The sequence below is a fragment of the Sapajus apella genome, unplaced genomic scaffold (genome assembly GCF_009761245.1).
Source record: "Sapajus apella isolate SASKATOON/1434 unplaced genomic scaffold, GSC_monkey_1.0 scaffold34, whole genome shotgun sequence".
NCBI lineage: Eukaryota > Metazoa > Chordata > Mammalia > Primates > Cebidae > Sapajus > Sapajus apella.
The window spans coordinates 18,549,031-18,571,796 of NW_022436974.1; the positions used below are offsets into that span (position 1 = coordinate 18,549,031).

The window sequence follows — 22,766 nt, forward strand, 5'->3', positions numbered from 1 at the left end:
TGAACAATTAGAACACATGGGCACAGGGAGGGTAACATCACACACTGGGGTCTGTTGGGGGGTGGGGAGCTAGGGGAGGAACGGTGGGGGGTGTAGAGGTTGGGGAGGAATAACACTGGGAGAAATGCCTGATGTAGGTGATGGGGGGTATGGAGACAGCAAACTACCATGGCATATGTGTACCTATGCAGCAATCTTGCAAGATCTGCACATGTATCCCAGAACTTAAAGGGCAATAAAACAAAAAACAAAAAACTGGCATACTAAAAAAAAATCAGCAAAAATCTATTTAATTAAGCATAAAGTTACTTTCACATTTGTCTACAACCATAGTAAATACAGTCCTAAAGACACAGGCTTTAGAATTAAAGCCTCTCCACCCACAAGATTACATATATAAAATTCTTACTATTGTTTATGTAATAGTGGATTCATTAATCGAATTGAAATAGTTATAGTATCAATAAAATAAAATGGGTAGAATTTACTCATAAGATTCATATTTAAATCATCTTTGTTTATAAAATACTATCCTGAGAATGGAAGCTTAATGCTTCAATTTGAGCAAAAGTTTAATACTTAAATAACAGTAGTTACTTAGACTGAAAATGAGATCAGTCAAAATTAATTTAGAAGAGAGAAAAAACATTGTCAGGTTTCTTGCTGTGGTTCTGGATGTTCAGTAGCAGGCCGAATCAACCCTTCTACCTTCAGAATGTGGGGTTGGGGTGAAAAATCCAGGCCTTGGGGGAAGGTAATATCCAAAGAAGGCATATTAAAACTTCTGGCTTCTGCCAGTCCAGACAGTCTACCAGAATTAGAATAAAATCTGTCTTGCCTTTGTGGAAGAAGAGCTGAATCAGGATATGATTGTCCTGGTGGAGGAAACATCATCCTATGGTCCTGTTCCCATGGGGGTGACAGGGACACAGTGTCAGGAGCCCTATGAGGACTGGTTAATTGGTCACAGCTTGAGTCTCTCTTTCATTGGTAATCTGAAGTTTCAGAGGATTCCCTGGGCTTTTTGAGCCTCTTCCTCCTCCCCCGGGAAGCAAAGATGAGAGTCTGAGTGGAGCCTTGAACAAAGTTGGAAGAGAGAGAAAAGCTCTCGTTTCAAATGAAGGCCGACTCAATGGTGAGAGACCATGTGGGGAATGTTCTCTTTCAAATACTGTATTTGGAACATAAAGTACATAAGAGTCTTTTTCTAAAAGTTCAAATTTAAACACTGTTTCAGTTAATTTTTGTCTGTTGTAAGCATTTTCTGTCCTTAAATCATTGAGGTTTCTTTCAGCAGTCTGAGCTGCCAACCAATTATCATTTGCTTTTTTCTCATAGGAAATAATCCTCCCTTGATAATAATGAATAGTTCTCTCCAATTCTTCAAGATCTTTGGCTTGCCTTCTATAGGCCTCCAACTCTTCAGTGCTGTGGTTGATCTTTTCATCCACTTTAGAAAGTTTCTCTTCTTTCTCTAACTGGTAATTTTCCTCTACTATTAATTTCTTGTGGAGTTTCATTTCATTTTCTTGATATAATTCAGTCATCACTCTAAGTTTCTGATTCTCACTTTCAAAATGCGTGTTTTCTGACTGCAAAGATGCTTATTCAGTGTGAACATTTTTAATATGCTCTGTAAACCCTTCCTTTGTTTAATCAACTTCAGATAACTGAATATAAATTTGTTTTCTTTCTCCTTCTAAGGTTTTTAAAGAAGCATTTAACTTAACTTCAAAGCTCCTTTTGGAGGATTATCTAATTAAGCACCATTTTCCAATTCACTGTCCACTTCTAATTCCAAGTTCTCATCCGTTACATCTTCTCCAAGCATAGCAGCCCAATCTTTCCTCTTCAGCAAGCATCAGTCAAAGTCTTGATGTGATTTTATCATTTAGAACTTGTTCTGTGTGTACTTTGGAGTCTTCAAATGTTATTTTCTGTTTGTTAAGTTCACTCACTTGTTCTTTCCATACTTCAGCTTCTTGAAAAAGCTGTTTCTGGTTCTCCTGAAGTTGAGAATGTTCATTCAAAGCATCTTTTATTGCTATCTTCAGTTGTTCTTCATTCATTTGAAATATCTTGAAGGCAATTTTGGCTTCAGCTACTTGTGATTTGAGGGATTTTGAGTCATCTTGTAGAGACTGTAATCTTTTTGAAATATCCACCATCAATTCATCTTGTTCAGAATGTTTAGATTTCTCTTAACTCTTTTACTAGACAGAGTATTTCATCCTTTAGTTCAGAATTGGACCTGTTTAGCTATTCACAGGCTGCCTCCAAACTTTTTTTCAGGTAGTTTACATTTTTCTTCAATTAGTCCAGAAAGCACCACGGCAAGCTTTTTCTCTCTTTCCACATAAAGCCAACTCCTAACTGATCTAAAACCTCTCCACAAAAAAAAAAAAAAAAAAAAAAAAAAAGGGAAAAGCAAAAAATCCAATAATAGCTGTCCATATCACCAATTCCCATGGAAAACCATAAGGATTAGAATCCTGTATTATACCATCGGGCAGTAGCACCTTTAGGACCAGCTGTAAGTACCGCTCAGGGGTAGCTCAGGACTGCTCCATAGTGCCAAGGCTGCTCTGGAGGTTGCCTCAGTAACCCGGGCCTGTTGGGGCCACAGTGAGGGGCAGCATTCGGTCTGGAACCTGAATCGTCACGTGGCAACTGGAGCGGACCACTGCGGAGCTGGCTGCAGGGGGAGCTGGGAGACTCAGGCACCCACAGGACTGACAGGCCCACACTGCCCACCCCGGCCCCCTTGTTACACTTGAGACAGCGCAGGTCTGAGCCCAACCCGCACAAGACAGTGACGCATCATGTCCTCACCACCCGACCCCTCGGTTTGGTTTCTATTTCTTAATTTTTGGAGATAGAGCCTCACTCTCGCCCAGGCTGGAGTACCGTGGTGTTACTGTTATCTATGGCGGTTATCCGGTTTACCGGGAGGGAATCCAGAAGGATCTGCAGCAACCTCAATTCTTGCGTTCTCAGAAGAAAGAATTTGACGGAGGGGCATAAGGCAGAAGAACAGACTAAGGCAAGTTTTAGAGCAGGAGTGAAGTTTATTAAAAAGCTTTAGAGCAGGAATGAAAAAATAAAAAAAGGTAAATTACACTTGGAAGAGGGCAAAGCGGGCAACTTGGAGGACAGGTATATGGTTTGACCTTTTGACTCCGGGTTTTATATGTTGTCATGCTTCCGGGCTCTTGCATATTCTCTCCCCTGATTTTTCCTTGGGGTGGGCTGTCCACCTGCGCAGTGGCCTGCCAGCACCTGGAACGGGCCACATGCACAGTGTGTTTACTGGAGTTACACGCATGCTCACTTGAGACGTTCTTCCCTTACCAGCCAAATATTCCTAGAAGGTCATATACCAGTTAAAGTCTGCCATTTTGCCTCTTAGTGCACATGTGTAAGCCCATTAACCCAACTCCTGAAATCTTAGCAGAAAGCTACAGATCACCAGTTCCAGGTTTTTCCTAGCTGTAGGGAGCCTGCCTTTTCCTGGTGCTGGCTGCTATCAGTTATTAGAGAGACAGTTAACAACCGCCTGACCATCACCTGGTGGTCGTTTAACTTTCCTGGAGTGCGAGGACTCTCTCCTTCCCTGTTTATGTCTAACTAGCTACCAGCTGTAACCTTATCACAGCTCACTACAGCCTCGACCTCCTGGTTCAAGCAGTCCTCCCACCATAGCCTCCAAAGTGCTGGATTATAGGCGTGAGCCACCATGGTTAGACCATCTGGCACTGTACACAAGGCCTCCCCTCTGTAGTGATGACCTCCTGACCCTATTGAGACTCCAATATCTCACACCAGGCTGCTCCCATATGTGGATGTCCTCCTCATCCCCTGTGGGCTCAGATTTCCAATGATGGCCTGCCCAACTGTACTGACACCCCCCTCACCCTGCCTGTATCACTGTATCACTCTGTATCACTTGTGGGTCCCCTCTCTGACTGCAGACCTGGCTTGGTGCCACCTAATGTCTTGGCACTGAATTGTAAGGGAAGGGAAGGAGAAAAGGAAGAGGGATATAGTAACTTAATATTTGTAAAGCAAGATCTTTTACTATTTTCACTTATCAAAATTTTTTGGTTGTTTTTACTTTTTTTAGATTACAATCATTTTTGGAGATCAAAATCCATTAGAATTCTAGTTGCAATTGCATTGGAAAGGACTGAAGTTGTTATATTGTAAATGAAATCTAGAGAAACTTGGTAAGCTTCTCTGCTTTAGTTTTTGTTTTACATTTTTATGTGAGATTTTATGGTTTTCCATTATATAGATTTTATACTTTTCTTGTTAAATTTATTCCTAGGTATTTTATGAATATAAGTGGAAATTTTGTCCAATATTCCTTTCTAATGGATTATTGTCACAAGGAAACAAGCTATTGATTTTTGTATGTATGCCTCCTTCTTTACTGAAAATCTCCTGATCATCTTGAACTTTGAATACGTTGTGTGACAGGACTCAGTCCTTATACTTCTCTTTTCAGTCTGTGATCACTGTCCATATTATCCATCATTCTCCCAGCCTTAATATCATATATATACTGATTCTTATGTCTAGACTGAATTCCAGGCACATATATCAAACTGTCTACCTGATCTCTCCGTTTGAATGGCTAATAGAAATCTCACACTCACGGTCCCCAAACTGGACTCCTGAATCTGTTTCTGCAAACCTGCTCCCCATGCTGTCTTCCCCTTATCAAGAAATGACAGCACTGTTCTTCCAGATTCTTAGGCCAGAAGTCTTTAGAATAATTCTTTAATTCTTTCTATTGCATTCTGCATCCAGTCTGACCGAGTCCTGGCAGCTCCACCTTAAAATATATCTCACTACCTTCTCTGCTATCACCTTTCCCTGTGCAAATTTTTCCTTTAAGGACTTATCAACTAATAATCAATATATTTTATTTATTTATTTTGTTTACTCCTTGTTTCCCACCACTGGGACAGTAAAAGCTGTTTGGGGGCAGGAATGTATTTCTGTTTTCTTCATCTATATCCTCAGCTCCTAAAACAATTTCTGGAACACAGTAGGTACTTACTAAGTATTTGTTGAATGAGTTTGGTATCTTGTATTCTACTGTCTTGACATATGCTAATGATAGGTTTCAAAGAGTCTCTTGGGTTTTCTAAGTGTCACTTGTATATAATGATAACATTGTCTCTCCTTTTTAAATATTATACAGATTTTTATATTTCTCTTATCTCCTTGTATTAGCCCAAAGCATTCCAAAAACAATGCTGGGTGATAGTGGTGATAGCAGTCAACATTTTTGGTTCTTGATTACAGTGAAAACATCTTCAGTATTTATCTGTTTAATGGGATATATGCTTTTGTTTTTGGTTACTTTATCAAATTTAAACAGTTAATTTTTCAGAGTTAAAAATATTCCAATGGTGGCTGAATTAACAAATGCCTTTTCAACACTCTGAGAATACCTGTGTGTATATGGTGGGGATGAATGGTGGCTTTCTTCTTTCCCTACTACCACACAGACTTCATGGTTGCCTTCCTTCCTTCTTGCCTATATCATCCTAGGTGTGCTACATATTTATTTTTCCCTTTGATTTCCCTCAAAGCGTCATTAAGAAAAGTTGTGTCTGGCATTCTTTCAATAAAGGTTTGTGTAACAAAAGGGGTTATTATACCATGTATGTGTAACAGCTGACAGCTATCACTGATATAAATATCAATGGACCATTTCTTGCTCTATGGATTTCCGGCTAGAAATATTTTCTAGCTCACTGTCATGCTTACTGGCATCATTTCTCTTCAAATTCTCCTCCTACCCTTCTAGCTTTTAGCCTCCTTTTTGTATATTCCTGTTACTTATACACAGTTATTCAATTCTCTCTGTAATTTTACTTTCTCCTTTCTGCCATAATTTGCATTTAAATGTATAATTGTTGTAGTTTATTCAGCATCTAGATGTTTCTTGAAGTATGTATTCTATCATGCTGTCAGTAATATATGTCTCCATTTTTGTCTCTTATGTTCTTAGAATATTGCTTTACTGAGTTATACATTACAGTCAGTAAAATGCACAAATCTGAAGTGAATAGACCAGTACATTTTTTAAATTTAGATATAAACTTAGGTGACTATTATCCAGAAAAAGATTAGAACATTTTCATGACTCCAGAAAGTATCCTTACGTCTCTTTCTGGGTGATGCCACCCCCTTTCAGAGGTAACTACTATTTTGATTTCTGTTACCATAGATCTGTTTTGCCTGTTATAGAGCTTCACATAAATGGAATTATACAGAATGCACTTTTGTTTCTAGTTTATTTTGCTCAACAGTTTTGAGATCTATCTATGTTATCACGTTAGTAGTTTATATTATTGACTAGGTATAATTCATTGTACAAACACAAAACAATTTCTCTCTTTTTTTTTTTTTGCCAAACTTTTTATTTAGTATTCTGTAGTTGTTTAACACACACTAAAATGGTCATATTGGGGGAGGGGAAAGGGAGGTTCTTGCAGATTCCCAGGGAAATGTCAGAAAGGTAAATTGACTGGCATTATTCATTTGCTTTTTTGGGTTTACTGGGTAAACAGCACTTTCCTTACATAAGCATCTGATTTCAGGTTTTTCATACTGAGAACATTGAGATTTCAGTTGGAAGACACCCTGAAATTTTGAGTAGCGTACCCCAACCACCCTCTAATAGCTAGCTTGTTTGTATAGGCAGAACGATTCTCTCCATTTTTTACACAGCTGGATGTTTTGTGGAAAATCTTAGAATTGCTTCCCTAATTTACTGGGGAAAATCACATAGGAAGTGGCCATTAAGGACAGTTTTACTTGGAAAGTTACAACACTAGTACAAGAAGTCTTAAGACATTTAACATTTGCTTGTTAAAAAGCAATGTCATAAAGTCAATAAAATTAAACATGTTTTACTTTTTTCCTCACAAGAATATAAAAATTATGGAGGGGAACTTAACAGGGAATTTAAAAAAGGTAACATGTTTTTTTCTTTTAGTGGTCCTTGGGTAGTTATGACAGAATAGTTTCCACTTTTTGTTTGTTTCTTTGAACTGGGATTTTGGTCCCAGTTTTGGTTGTTTCTAGTATCTGTTTCTGCCTCCCCCTCTATCAGATCAGCTTCCTTCACGGCCACCACCTCCTGGTGTTCCGTGGCCTGAACTGCTGTAGGAATCATGTGGAGGAGGGTACCCTCTTTCCATAGAAGGAGGCAGCCCTCTTTCTTGTCTGTCAGCCTGATCATGACCACTTAAATAGAGATCAGTTCGGCTGCTTGAGTGACTGTCTCGACTTCCACCATATCTGTCACGTGAGCTGCTGTAATCATCATGGTGACTGCTTCCACCATAAGATGGTGGGGGCCCTCGTGTAGGTGGAGCACTACCTGACTTGCCACAACTCTTATGTGAATCTCTGTAGGAACCTCCACTTGGATGATCTGAATAGTCACGATCACGACCATATCCATCTCTATTACTATAGCCTCTTGATGGATAGTCATCACTTGAACTGGAGTGACCATAATCGCGATAAGTGTAATCTGGTGGTGGTGGTGCATAATCTCTTGTATCACGAGAACTTGGGTAATCGCTGTTTGAATAGCTGTCTCTAGTAGAATACCCATCATTTCTTGGGGACAAATAAACATCTCTATGAGAGGGCAGCAGTCCCCTTTGAGGGGGACCTCGTAACTATCTCTTCCACGTGATACTGGAGCTCTTCCTCCCATTCCACTGCTGCTGCAAACTGGTCCTGAAGGTGCAGATCTCTTAGGAGGAGGACCCCCACTTCTTGGTGGTGATCTTCTTTATTTTTTTTGTATTTTTAGACTTTGTTTTTTTTTTAATTGCATTTTTGGTTTTGGGGTACATCTGAAGAATATGCAAGATTGTTGCATAGGTACACACATGGCAGTGTGATTTGCTGCCTTCCTCCCCATCACCTATATCTGGCATTTCTCCCTATGCTATCTCTCCCCAGCTCCCCACCCTCTGCTGTCCCTCCCTATTTCCCCCGACAGAACCCAGTGTGTGTTGCTTCCCTCTCTGTGTCCATGTGTTCTCATTGTTCAACACCCACCTATGTGTGTGAACATGCGGTGTTTGATTTTCTGTTCTTGTGTCAGTTTGCTGAGAATGCTGGTTTCCAGGTTCATCCATGTGCCTACAAAGGACACAAACTCATCGTTTTTTATGGCTACGTAGTATTCCATGGTATATATGTGCCACATTTTCCCTGTCCAGTCTATCATCGATGATAATTTGGGTTGGTTACAAGTCTTTGCTATTGTAAACAGTGCTGCAATGAACATTTGTGTGCATGTGTCCTTATAGTAGAGTGATTTATAATCCTTTGGATATATACCCAATAATGGGATTGCTAGGTCAAATGGAATTTCTGTTTCTAGGTCCTTGAGGAATCCACTGTCTTCCACAATGGTTGAACTAATTTACACTCCCACCAACAGTGTAAAAGTGTTCCCATTTCTCCACATCCTCTCCAGCATCTGTTGTCTCCAGATTTTTTAATGATCGCCATTCTAACTGGCGTGAGATGGTATCTCAATGTAGTTTTGATTTGCATTTCTCTAATGACCAGTGATGATGAGCATTTTTTCATATGTTTGTTGGCCTCATGTATGTCTTCTTTTGTAAAGTATCTGTTCATATCCTTTGCCCACTTTTGAATGGGCTTGTTTTTGTCTTGTAAATCTGTTTTAGTTCTTCGTAGATTCTGGATATCAGCCCTTTGTCAGATGGGTAGATTGCAAAAATTTTTTCCCCTTCTGTTGGTTGCTGATTCACTCTAATGACTGTTTCTTTTGCTGTGCAGAAGCTGTGGAGTTTGATTTGGTCCCATTTGTCTATTTTGGCTTTTGTTACCAATGCTTTTGGTGTTTTAGTCATGATGTCCTTGCCTATGCCTATGTCCTGAACGGTTTTGCCAAGGTTTTCTTTTAGGGTTTTTATGGTGTTAGGTCTTATGTTTAAGTCTTTAATTAGTGTAAGGTGTAAGGAAGGGGTCCAGTTTCTGCTTTCTGCACATGGCTAGCCAGTTTTCCCAACACCATTTATTAAACAGGGAATCCTTTCCCTATTGCTTGTTTTTGTCAGATTTGTCAAAGATCAGATGGTTGTAGATGTGTGGTGTTTCCTCCGAGGTCTCTGTTCTGTTCCATTGGTCTATATCTCTGTTTGGTACCAGTACCATGCTGTTTTGATTACTGTAGCCTTGTAGTATAGTTTGAAGTCAGGAAGCATGATGCCTCCAGCTTTGTTCTTTTTGCTTAGAATTGACTTGGCTATGCGGGCTCTCTTTTGGTTCCATATGAAGTTTAAGGTGTTTTTTTCCAGTTCTGTGAAGGTCATTGGTAGCTTGATGGGGATAGCATTGAATCTGTAAATTACTTTGAACACTATGGCCATTTTCATGATATTGTTTCTTCCTAAGCATGAGCATGGAATGTTTCTCCATCTGTTTGGGTCCGCACTTATTTCATTGAGCTGTGGTTTGTAGTTCTCCTTGAAAAGGTCATTTATGTTCTTTGTTAGTTGTATTCCTAGGTATTTTATTCTCTTTGTAGCAATTGTGAATGGCAGTCCGTTCTTGATTTGGCTCTCTTTAAGTCTGTTATTGGTGCATAGGAATGTTTGTGATTTTTGCACATTGATTTTGTATCCTGAGACTTTGCTGAAGTTGCTTATCAGCTTAAGGAGATTTTGGGCTGAGACAATGGGGTCTTCTAAATATACAATCATGTCGTCTGCAAATAGAGACAATTTGACTTCCTCCTTTCCTATTTGAATACCCTTTATTTCTTTTTCTTGCCTGATTGCTCTGGCTAGAACTTCCAATACTATATTGAATAGGAGTGGTGAGAGAGGGCATCCTTGTCTAGTGCCAGATCTCAAAGGGAATGCTTCCAGTTTTTGCCCATTCAGTACGATATTGGCTGTTGGTTTGTCGTAAATAGCTTTTATTATTTTGAGATACGTTCCATTAATACCTGGTTTATTGAGGGTTTTTAGCATAAAGGGCTGTTGAACTTTGTGAAAGGCCTTCTCTGCATCAATTGAGATAATCATGTGGTTTTTGTCTTTGGTTCTATTTATGTGGTGAATTACGTTTATAGACTTGCATATGTTGAACCAGCTTTACATCCCCGGGATGAAGCCTACTTGATCATGGTGGATAAGCTTTTCGATGTGCTGTTGCAATCGTTTTGCCAGTATTTTATTGAAGATTTTTGCGTCTATGTTCATCATGGATATTGGCCTGAAGTTTTCTTTTCTTGTTGAGTCTCTGCTGGGTTTTGGTATCAGGGTGATGTTGGTCTCATAAAATGATTTGGGAAGGATTCTATCTTTTTGGATTGTTTGGAATAGTTTCAGAAGAAATGGTACCAGCTCCTCTTTGTATGTCTGGTAGAATTTGGCTGTGAACCCATCTGGACCTGGGCTTTTTTTGGGTGGTAAGCTCTTAATTGCTGCCTCAACTTCAGCACTTGTTATTGGTTTATTCAGGGTTTCGACTTCTTCCTGGTTTAGGCTTGGGAGGAGGCAAGTGTCCAGGAATTTATCCATTTCTTTTAGGTGTGCTAGTTTATGTGCATAGAGTTGTTTGTAATAATCTCTGATGGGCCGGGCGCGGTGGCTCAAGCCTGTAATCCCAGCACTTTGGGAGGCCAAGGTGGGTGGATCACGAGGTCAAGAGATCCAGACCATCTTGGTCAGCACGATGAAACCCCGTCTCTACTAAAAATACAAAACATTAGCTGGGCATGGTGGCACGTGCCTGTAATCCCAGCTACTCAGGAAGCCGAGGCAGGAGAATTGCCTGAACCCAGGAGGCGGAGGTTGCGGTGAGCCAAGATCGCGCCATTGCACTCCAGCCTGGGTAACGAGAGCGAAACTCTGTCCCCCCCCCCAAAAAAAATAATAATAATAATTATCATCATCTCTGATGATGGTTTGTATTTCTGTGGAATCTGTAGTGATATCCCCTTTATCGTTTTTTATTGCATCTATTTGATTATTCTCTCTTTTCTTTTTTATTAATCTGTCTTGTGGTCTATTTTGTTGATCTTTTTGAAAACCCAGCTCCTGGATTTATTGATTTTTTTGAAGGTTTTTTTTTGTGTCTCTATCTCCTTCAGTTCTGCTTTGATCTTAGTTATTTCTTGTCCTCTGCTAGGTTTTGAGTTGTTTTATCTTGTTCCTCTAGCTCTTTCAATTTTGACGATAGGGTGTCAATTTTAGATCTTTCCTTGCTTCTCATGTGGGCATTTATTGCTATATATTTTCCTCTGGAGACTACTTTAAATGTGTCCCACAGATTCTGATATGTTGTGTCTTCGTTCTTGTTGCTTTTGAAGAACATCTGTATTTCTGCCTTCATTTCTTTGTTTATCCAGTCAACATTCAAGAGCCAGTTGTTCAGTTTCCATGAAGCTGTGTGGTTCTGAGTTAGTTTCTGAATTCTGAGTTCTAACTTGATTGCACTGTGGTCTGAGAGACTGTTGTCATGATTTCTGTTCTTTTGTATTTGCTGAGGAGTGATTTACTTCCAATTATGTGGTCAATTTTAGAGTAGGTGTGATGTGGTGCTGAGAAGAATGTATATTCTGTGGATTTGGGGTGGAGAGTTCTGTAAATGTCTATTAGGTTTGCTTGGTCCAGGTCTGAGTTCAAGTCTGGATATCCTTGTTAATTTTCTGTCTTGTTGATCTGTCTAATATTGACAGTGGGGTGTTAAAGTCTCCCAGTATTATTGTGTGGGAGTCTAAGTCTCTTTGTAAGTCATTAAGAACTTGCTTTATGTGTCTGGGTGCTCCTGCATTGGATGCATATATATTTAGGATCGTTAGCTCTTCTTGTTGCATTGATCCTTTTATCATTATGTAATGTCCTTCTTTGTCTCTTTTGATCTTTGTTGGTTTAAAGTCTATTTTATCAGAGACTAGAATTGCAACTCCTGCTTTTTTTTGCTCACCATTTGTTTGGTAAATCTTCCTCCAGCCCTTTATTTTGAGCCTTTGTGTATCCTTGCATGTGAGATGGGTTTTCTGGATGCAGCACACTGGTGGTGGTCTTCTTTTTACAGGGAGTGGTACCCTGGAAGAACTCGTGTTAAAATTTGTGGAATATCCACCGTCATTCATGTGTCTTCCCCATGAGGAGGCCCCCTGGTTCCTTCACTTCCTCCTCTTCCACCTCTAAGACCTCTTGGAGGGCCTCTACTTCTTGGAGGTGGAGGTGGTCCACGTCTACCACTTTCAAATGATATTTTGGTGGCTTGTTTCACGTTGATGGCTTTTCCATCTAAGGACGTCTTATTCATGTCTCTGGCTGCATCCTTAGCGTCTGCTGGGTTTTCAAAGGTGACAAAAAGCAGATCCTCTTGATTTGTTGGTTTCATGGTCTTTTGTCAATACTACTTTGACTATTTGTCCATATTTGCCAAATGCTGCTTCAAGAGCTTTTTTGTTTGTTTCTGTATTAAGCCCATCAGTGAAGAGCTTTCCTGGGCGATCTGCTTCAACCGTTTTTTCACCCCCCCACTGGTGAGTCAGAGGGCTGACAATGGGTTCAAGCTCCAAATAGCTCTCCGACAAGGGCTTCCTAGCAGCTCAGCACAAGTGGCGGCTTCTGGGTTTGAGGACTGAACTGCGAAGCTGCTAGCACTACTACACAGCCAAAACAATTTCTTCTTTGCCCATTCTTCTGTAGATAGACATCTGGGTTATGTCAGGTTTGGGATATTATAAATAAAGCTCCTATGAGTATTACAATACAAAACTTTTTGTGAATATTTGCACGTGTTTATTTTAGGAATATACCTAAGAGTGGAATTGCTTGGCAGATATGTTTGTCTTTATCATAAATTGTTAGACCAATTTGTAAAATTGGTTTAACATTGTAGAGTTCCACTCACAGTGCATGAAAGTTCAAATTACTCTATCTCCTTAATTACTTTTTGTGTCCAATCTTTTTATTTTAAATTTGATCATTTTGTTGACCATCTCATTTTGGTTTTATTTTGTATTTTATTTTGGAAAAGTGTATGTTTTTAATTTTTATGAAGTTGGATTTATTAGTTTCTTTTTTTGTGAGAAAGAAAGTGACTTTTGTGTCTTAACTAAAACACTTTTGCCTACTCCAAGGTCAGGAAAATACTCTCTACATTTTCTTCTAGGATCTTTATAGTTTTAGCTTTCATATTTAGGTCTGTGACACAGATTTAATTAGTCATTTATGTGGTGTGAGGTAGGGGCTAAGGTTAGTTTTTATGTTTCAAACATATGTAAAAATATAATAGTATGATGAGCTCCCAAGTACCCATCACTCTACTTTGATAATTATCGCCATTATTGTTTCACAGGCTCCTCACCCACTTTCCTGACTTCAAACTGAATTATTAGAAAATTTTTGATATCGTATTTTCATCTATTACTATTTCAGTATATATAAGAGATAAGGAGTGTTTAAAAAACAATGCAACCACAATACTTCTATTATGCCTAAGCAAGTAACTATAATTACTCAATATCATTAAAATGTAGATTATTTTCCACATTTTCCTGGTTGTCTTATAAATTTTAAAAATTATTTTTCTTATTTTTTGAGACAGAGTTTTGTTCTTGTCGCCCAGGCCATAGTGCAATGGTGCAATCTCAGCTCATTGCAACCTCTGCCTCCCAGTTGAAGGAATTCTGCCTCAGCTTCCCAAATAGCTGGGATTATAGGCATCTGCCACCATGCCAGGCTAATTTTATTGTATTTTTTAGCAGAGATGGGGTTTCACTATGTTGGTCAGGCTGGTCTCGAACTCCTGACCTCAGGTGATCCACCCACTTCGGCCTCCCAGAGTCTTGGGATTACAGACATGAGCCACTGCACCTGGCCAAAAATTAGTTTATTTTTTAAAACTAAACTACAGATTCAAATGATTTCTTTATATTGATTTGGTTGCAAAGTCTTGCAAGTATGCTTTAATCTAGTAAATACACTCCTGTCCTTTACAAATTATTTGTTGAAGAAATATTGAAATTTTTTTCTCCCTATAGTTTCCCACCCTCCAGATTTTGCTGTTTGAATCTTTTTGGTGTGATTTAAAATATTCCCTCTCTCCTGCAATTACTGTGAATTGATGATTAAATCAACATTCCCCAAGGGGCTCAAAGACACCTGCAAATGGCTCAGGACCTATGGAATTCACTGGCTAGGAGAAAGGACAACAAGTTTGATCTCCTCCAAGTTAATGTTTCCAATTTCTCTTCTTCCTTTTTGACATAATACAAAAGGGAGAAACCCTCTCATTCTGAGTAGTTCCATTCTCCTCCTTTTGGCCTCCTGCGTCAAGTGGGTCAAATATTCCTTCTTGTGCAGAGGTCCCTTGGTGCAGTGGAGCCCTCATTGCTCCACACTGGGGCATATTCTTAGGTATATGGTACACTCACTCACCTGGATTAGGAGCCTGAGCTACCTCTTCCTTCAGGTACAGAGATCTTGGTGCAGCAGTAACCCCTCTACTCCATGCCCAGATGTATCTCCAGGCATTTGGCACAACCACTCTTCAGGTGTTTAGGCCACTCCTCCCTTCCTGGGCAGAACACTTGGGGAAGCAGAAGTTTCTCCACTCCACACTCAGGCATAACTCTAGGTGCTTGGTGGCTGCCTCCTAGACTTCCCTTTTGGAGCCAGTGCTTATACTTGCCATTGGGGAATGAATAGGTGGGCCTGCCCAGTTTGGCAGGCCAAGCTTGGTCTCTTCTGGAACTGAGCAGGGAGCTCAGACCACTGTGCATTCCACAGGATGGCCTATTGCCTAAGGCAACAGGGAGCACCTTGTGGCAAACAAAGATCAAGCATATACCCATTTACCTGAGCTGCACCTGGCTCTTACCTGTAAGAATCACCCACAGACTGAGAGGATGAACTAAACAACCCAAAATATAATTTGCTGACATAAGCACACAGCAATGAGGAACTAGATTAGTTTCCTGAGGCCTCTGCTATATGGGCCATGCATCTGCCCAGTACATTGCTACAACCAGCATTGAAGGAAGCTCCTGTACAAAAGCTATCTATAGCAAAAGAAGACATACAAGGAGCCAATGAACATATGAAAAAAATGCTCATGACTAATGATCAGAGAAATGCAAATAAAAACCACAATGAGATACCATCTTAAACCAGTCAAAATGGCTATTAGTTAAAATGTCAGTAAACAACAAATGTTGGAGAGGACATGAGGAAAAGGGATGTATAAATGCTTATACATTTTTGGTGGGAATGTGAAATTAGTACATCTGTGGGAAATAGTATGATGATTTCTCAAAGAACTAAAAACAGAACTACCCTTTGATCCAGAAATCCCACTGCTGGGAATCTCCCCAGAGGAAAATAAATGATTATATAAGAAAAACACCTACACTTGTTTATCACAGCAGTATGCATAATAGCAAAGTCATGGAAACAACTTAAGTGTCCATTAATGGATAATTGGGTTAAAAATGTGATATATATATAATATAGATAATGGTGTCCAATATAATATATATGTTACATATAATGTATTTATTTTATATATTATATTGGAGGCCATTATCTATATTATCTATAATATATATAATCCTTTTCAATTAAAAAAAGAATGAAATCATGTCTTTTGCAGCAACATGGTTGAAATTGGAGGCCATTACCTTAAGTAAAATGACTTAGAAACAGAAAGTCAAAAAATTTATGTTCTCATTTATAAGTGGAGCAAAACATGGGTACACATGGACATACAGACTGAAACAATAGACACTGGGGACTCCAAAAGATGGGAGGGGGAGAGAGTTGAAATATTGCCTGTTAGATACAAGGTACACTGGTAAAGAATACACTAAAAGTCTAGATTTCACCACTACACAATGAATCCATGTAACACAACTTCAGTTGTACCCCTAGGCCTATAAAAATAAAACTTAAAATTTTAAAAAAGATATCTCTTTTACCTGTTAGATAGAAAAACATGAACATATTTGATAACACATTGCATTGGTGAGAGTGAGGGAAATTAGGCACTTTAATAAATTGCTAATGGGATTGTTAACAAGACAGCAATCTGGTAATAACTTTTTTTTTCTTTTTTTTTTGAGATGGAGTCTTGCTCTGTCACCCAGGTTGGAGTGCAGTGGCATGATCTTGGCTCACTGCAACCTCTCCCTCCCAGGTTCAAGCAATTCTCCTGCCTCAGCCTCCTGAGTAGCTGGGATTATAGGTGCCTGCCACCACTCCCGGCTAATTTTTGTATTTTTAGTAGTGAAGGAGTTTCACCATGTTGGTCAGGCTGGTCTCAAACTCCTGACTTCAGGTGATCCACCCGCCTCGGCCTCCCAAAGTACTGGGATTACAGGCATGAGCCACTGAGCCTGGCAGCAATAACTTCAAAAAGTAAAAATATACCTAGCATTTTTTTCCCTGAAGTTCTATTTCTTTCTATTTTTTAAATTATACTTTAAATTCTGGGGTACATGTGCAGATTGTGCAGGATTGTTACATAGGTATACGCATGCCGTGGTGGCTTCCTACCTCCGTCACCCCGTCACCAACATTAGGTATTTCTCCTGATGTTATCCTTCCCCAATCCCCCCACCTAATGTTATCCCTCCCCAATCCCCTCACCTCTTGCCTTCCCTTCCCTAGTCTCCCCACCCCCCAATAGGCCCCAGTGTGTGACGTTCCCCTCCCTGTCCATGTGTTCTCATTGTTCAATACCCACTTATGGGTGAGAACATGCGGTGTTTGGTTTTCTGTTCTTGTGTCAGTTTGCTGAGAATGATGGTCTCCAGCTTTATCCATGTCCCTGCAAAGGACATGAACTCATCATTTTTTATGACTGCATAGTATTCCGTGGTGTATATATGCCACGTTTTCTTTATTCAGTCTATCATTGATGGGCATTTGGATTGGTTCCAAGTCTTTGCTATTGTAAACAGTGCCGCAGTGAACATATGTGTGCATGTGTCTTTATAATAGGATGATTTATAATCCTTTGGGTATATACCCAGTAATGGGATTGCTGGGTCAAATGGTATTTCCATCTCTAAATCCTTGAGGAATCAAGACACTGTCTTCCACAGTGGTTGAATTTACACTTCCACCAAGAGTGTTAAAGCCTATTTCTCCACATCCTCTCCAGCATCTATTGTCTCCAGATTTTTTGATGATTACCATTCTAACTGGTGTGAGATGATATCTCACTGTGGTTTTGATTTGCATTTCTCTAATGACCAGTGATGATGAGCTTTTTAAAATATGTTTGTTGGCCATATAAATGTCTTCTTTTGAAAAGTGTCTGTTCATATCCTTCACCCACTTTTTGATGGGATGGTTTGTTTTTTTCTTGTAAATTTGTTTTAGTTCTTTGTAGATTCTGGATATTAGCCCTTTGTCAGATAGGTAGCTTGCAAAATTTTATTCCCATTCTGTTGTTTGGCAGTTCACTCTAATGATTGTTTCTTTTGCTGTGCAGAAGCTCTTAAGTTTAATTAGATCCCATTTGTCTATTTTGGCTTTTGCTGCCATTGCTTTTGGTGTTTTAGTCATGAAGTCCTTGCCTATGCCTATGTCCTGAATGGTATTGCCTAGGTTTTTTTCTAGGGTTTTTATGGTGTTTGGTCATATGTTTAATCTTTAATCCATCTGGAGTTAATTTTTGTGTAAGGTGTAAGGAAGGGGTCTAGTTTCAGCTTTCTGCATAAGGCTAGCCAGTTTTCCCAACACCATTTATTAAACAGGGAATCCTTTCCCCATTGCTTGTTTTTGTCAGGATTGTCAAAGGTCAGATGGTTGTGATGTGTGGCATTACTTCCGAGGCCTCTGTTCTGTTCCATTGGTCTATATCTTTGTTTTGGTACCAGTACCATGCTGTTTTGATCACTGTAGCCTTGTAGTATAGTTTGAAGTCAGGAAGCATGATGCCTCCAGCTTTGTTCTTTTGGCTTAGGATTTTCTTGGGCTATGTGGGCTCTTTTTTGGTTCCAAATGAAGTTTAAGGTGTTTTTCTTTCCAGTTCTGTGAAGAAGGTCATTGGTAGCTGTATGGGGATAGCGTTGAATCTATAAATTACTTTGGGCAGTGTGGCCATTTTCATGATACTGATTCTTCCTAACCATGAGCATGGAATGTTTTTCCTTCTGTTTGTGTCCTCTCTTATTTCCTTGAGCAGTGATTTGTATCTCTCCTTGAAGAGGTCCTTCACGTCCCTTGTTAGTTGTATTCCTAGGTATTTTATTCTCTTTGCAGCAATTGTGAATGGGAGTTCACTCATGATTTGGCTCTCTGTTTGTCTGTTATTAGTGTATAAAAATGCTTGCGATTTTTGCACATTGATTTTGTATCCTGAGATTTTGCTGAAGTTGCTTCTCAGCTTAAGGAAATTTTGGGTTGAGACGATTGGGGTCTTCTAAATATACAATCATGTCATCTGCAAAAGAGACAATTTGGCTTCCTCTTTTTCTAATTAAATACACTTTGTTTCTTTTTTTTGCTTGATTGCTCTGGCTAGAACTTCCAACACTGTGTTGAATAGGAGTTGTGAGAGAGGGCACTCTTGTCTAGTGCCGGTTTTCAAAGAGAATGCTTCCAGTTTTTGCCCGTTCAGTGTGATATTGGCAGCGGGTTTGTCATAAATAACTTTTATTATTTTGTGATACGTTCCACTGATACCTAGTTTATTGAGAGTTTTTAGCATAAAGGTCTGTTGAATTTTGTCGAAGTCCTTCTTTGCATCGATTGAGGTAATCATATGGTTCTGTTTATGTGATGGATTACATTTATAGATTTGGGCATGTTGAACCAGACTTGCATCCCTGGGATGAAGCCTATTTGATCGTGATGGATAAGCTTTTTGATGTGCTGTTGCAATTTGTTTGCCAGTATTTTATTGAAGATTTTTGTATCAATGTTCATCATGGATATTGGCCTGAAGTTTTCTTTTTAGTTGTGTCTCTGCCAGGTGTTGATATCAGGATGACGTTGGTCTCATAAAATGAGTTAGGGAGGATTCCCTCTTTTTGCGGCTTATATACCAAAATATTTAATAAAACATTTTTTTGGTATGGAATAATGATTAAAAAGACAGTCAGATATTTAGAATATTTGACAGTGATTTGAGAATGTAAAACAAAAGGAACTAGAGAGTCAAGTTTTAAAGTTATTTTTTACTTTGCTGAATCTTTTTTTGGCATTTTGACTGAAATATGCCTATTATTAATTCCCTCTTCATCTTTAAGATGCTTGGCAGTAACAGGGTCTGTACATATCTTCTCTTTTACTATATACAAAAATTGTAATTGAAAAAGATGACAATTTAAAAGTCAGCATAAAGAATGTAAAGATGTCTATATACGTTACAAAAGGCTACCTTTTCTAAAAGCTGTGTGCACATAATTTATTAAAGAGCTTAATAGATATTTTTTAATCTAAAAAAGAAACTGAGATAAATATTAATAGTTCTATTTTCAGACTGTGCAGACAATGAATATATCATTTGTATAAATAAAAGGAGTTATGCAAACAAACTTTTATTAGTAGAGAATAAATTTTATAAGTAAATATGTCCTTGTGTAAAGATACACAAAAAACTGGTATCCTTTCATACCTTTAAAATGTTTTACCATCTTCTAATAAAAATAAGTTATACAACTGACTAAAAATACAGCTGATAAGAAAACTATCTGTAAAAAGTAATTTAACTTTATATGAACTTGATTTGTCATTGGCGAACATTTGACTTTGTGTTTTGGGCGTTTTTGCAAAATTCAGCAAATGAAATTCCTGGATTATAACTTAAACAGTTAATATAATTAAGTTAATTAATATACCTGAATTGTTTGAGTTAAAGCCTAGTCATTGTTCCAGGTTTCTCATTGTTAAACTGAACAGCAAGTCTGTTCACATGCCTTACAGAGTTGCCAGAGAGATGTTTGATGAGGGTTTCAACAGCAACTCATAAAGGTGATGGAATTGCAGAGGTAGGGTCTGCTGCAATTTGAGGCCACTAGGCCAAAGTTAGCTAAGTGTCCTCCCTCCTATTCATCACTTCATCACTTCCAGGAGTGTAAGAGCATCTCAGTTACCCCATTGGTTTGGATTTGTGGATCCAACCCACCTTCTCTTTCATCTTTGCCCTGAATAGGCACCTCTGCCTTGGAAAATTAGTCTTCTTTGTGAGACTAATTTGGAGCACCACCATCTTCCCACTGCTGAGCCCACCCTCTGCCATCTTTGACTTCTTCCTCTTCCTTCACTAAGCCTCATGTCCAACCCATCACCAAGTTTGGTTGCTTCTGTCATCCTAATGTCTTTCCTCTCTGGCACTGACTCTTCATCCATACAAATCCATAGGAACAGCTTGATGTGCCTTCAACTGGGCCCTCTGCTCCTATTGCCCTTCCTCCTCACTTTACATGGTGAATTGTTATTTGATTTTCAACACTCAGATTAAATTTGTCTTCTTTGTGAAACCTGCATTGAAACTTCCCCTGTGGGTTTCAAATATAAGTATACTTCATGCTTTTATTTGGTACCCTATACTTCAGGCACACCTCTTGTAGGCTTTGTAACATCACAATATAATTATGTGTTTTTTATGTTTGTTCTCACTGGACAGGGATACTGACCCCCTCTGCCTTTCTTAACTATTATTTATTGATTATCTTCTGTGTCCCAGGTACTGCATAAGAATTTTACCTAAGCAAACTTATTTCACTGCTTCTTTAGCAACATCTGGAAATAGGTATTATGAGCTCCACTTTAGAGGTGAGGATTCAGAGAACAGAGATTTGAAGAACTTGCTGAGTTGTGAGTTGAACGTTTCCTCTTTATATTCTGCGTCAGCCAGACTTGGGACCAGGCATGTGGCAGATGTTCAATGCTGAGTTACCAATTAATATTATGAAGGTAAACCTCAGTGCAGACACCATCTATTCTAGGAATCCTCTGTAGCCTATTTCTGCTGACATTGCCTTGTCTTTGTTGCACATGAGCCTGTAACAGTCCTCCATTATCACAGTTCTCACACTGACTTTGATGAAGTCAGTTTTCTAAGTGTGTGGAGTGGACTATGTAAATTTTGTATATATGTATCTTATGGCAAGAGTGGGAGGCTGGACTGCCAAGCCAGCTCTGGAGAAATACTCCCAGAGTAACCAGGACTGAGGCAGTTAATTTGCCCCACTGGTGAGGAGGAAATTTCTTGTAAAAGCTAGCTCCCCTCAGAACAAAGTGGCCTTTTATTTTTTAGCTTTGGAATGGAGCCTAGCTGTCCGTGGAAACAAAGAGAAGAGAGAATCACTGAACCAGTCTTGCACATAAAAAACTGACCATGCCTGTCTTTGAAGTCTCCTTTATGTCATTTAGAAAACTTTGGATTATAGGGGTGTTTTTTCCTCCTTTTCTTCCTCAGTTCCTCACCCACCCCAATTTTTTTATTTTTTCGGAGAAAAGAGGGAACTGGGTATAAGAGAACCTTTCTTTGAAACAGGGCAGAGGTCATTAATTAAGGTTTCCATTCATCTCTGCAGACACTTGCTCATCAATCAGATTTCCTCTTAGCATTCTGATGACCTCGCTGACCTGGGTCCTTCATACTGTCTGCTAGACAGAATTGAGACTCAGACCACACACCAGAACTGAGGGAGTGGGCTCTGGCTCTTGGCTTCCTGAGATAGAGGAGAAAGGTTCTGGGGACAAAGCTGCCTGGTCCGCAGCTCTTCTGGCTGAGGTGAAGGTGAATAAAGGAGACATTTTCTTTGCGGAAGCAAGTGTTGCTTGCTTCACACAAGCAGTGATCTATAGCTGCCCTCCTCTTTATTCCCCAGAACCCAGGGCCAACCATGGAGCTTGGAGCCCAGCCAGCTGAGCCCAGGGGACGAGGCTAGCAATTTCTCTCTGCCAACTCAGCACTGCTGAAAGAAGTTAACAGCTCTAGTCTTCTCTCAGAAAAGTACAGGAAACTATTCTGGAGATGGGGGTGGCATCTGGGACTAGTCAGCCTAAGGTGTGGGACTTTTATTTCATTATTTGTTCATTCATTCATTCATTCATTCACTCATTCAATATACATTTACCTGGCAGCCACTGTGTACTAGGCAAATTTTATGTTATGTATAGTTTATCACAATTAAAAAAATAGAATTAAAAAATTATGTATATAGATAAACTTGGAAACACAAAAAACACTTGCTACATTATTGAGGGTAGGAAGATTGTTGGTAAATTTCTTCTACATGTCTGGTGCTAGAAAGTATTTGCAAAGCATAATAACCTTAAAGAAAAAAATGGGCAAAGAACTGAAATAGATTTTTCTAGAGAAAAATATATACACAAATGGTTAACAAATGCATGAAAAGATAGTCAATATCATTAATCATTAGGAAAACTCAAAATCACAAGATACTACTTCAACACTCAAGATGGCTATGATAAAAAACAACAAAAATGGAACACAGCATATGTTAGCAAAGGTGGGGGAAAATAAAAACTTTCATAAACAACTGGTGCAAATATATTAATAAAATGGTGCAACTTCTTTGGAAATGCAGAACAGGAGAAGACATTTTCTGGAATTATGCCTTTTTAACTGAGGGAGTGGGGATGGCATCTCATGGACAAGTAGACAGGCTGGCCCGAGGTAGGAGTGAAGACGATTGATTCACAGTAATAGGAATGAAGGAGGCGAATGGGGGCACAGACAAA

At 39.2% G+C, this 22,766-nt stretch overlaps 2 pseudogenes; both read right to left on the reverse strand.

The window, feature by feature from the left end:
* Positions 1 to 418: 418 nt before the first annotated feature.
* On the reverse strand, positions 419 to 2,282 carry LOC116563263 (annotated as a pseudogene).
* A 4,149-nt stretch (positions 2,283 to 6,431) lies between these two features.
* Positions 6,432 to 21,906, reverse strand: LOC116563134 (annotated as a pseudogene).
* Between the last annotated feature and the right edge of the window lie 860 nt (positions 21,907 to 22,766).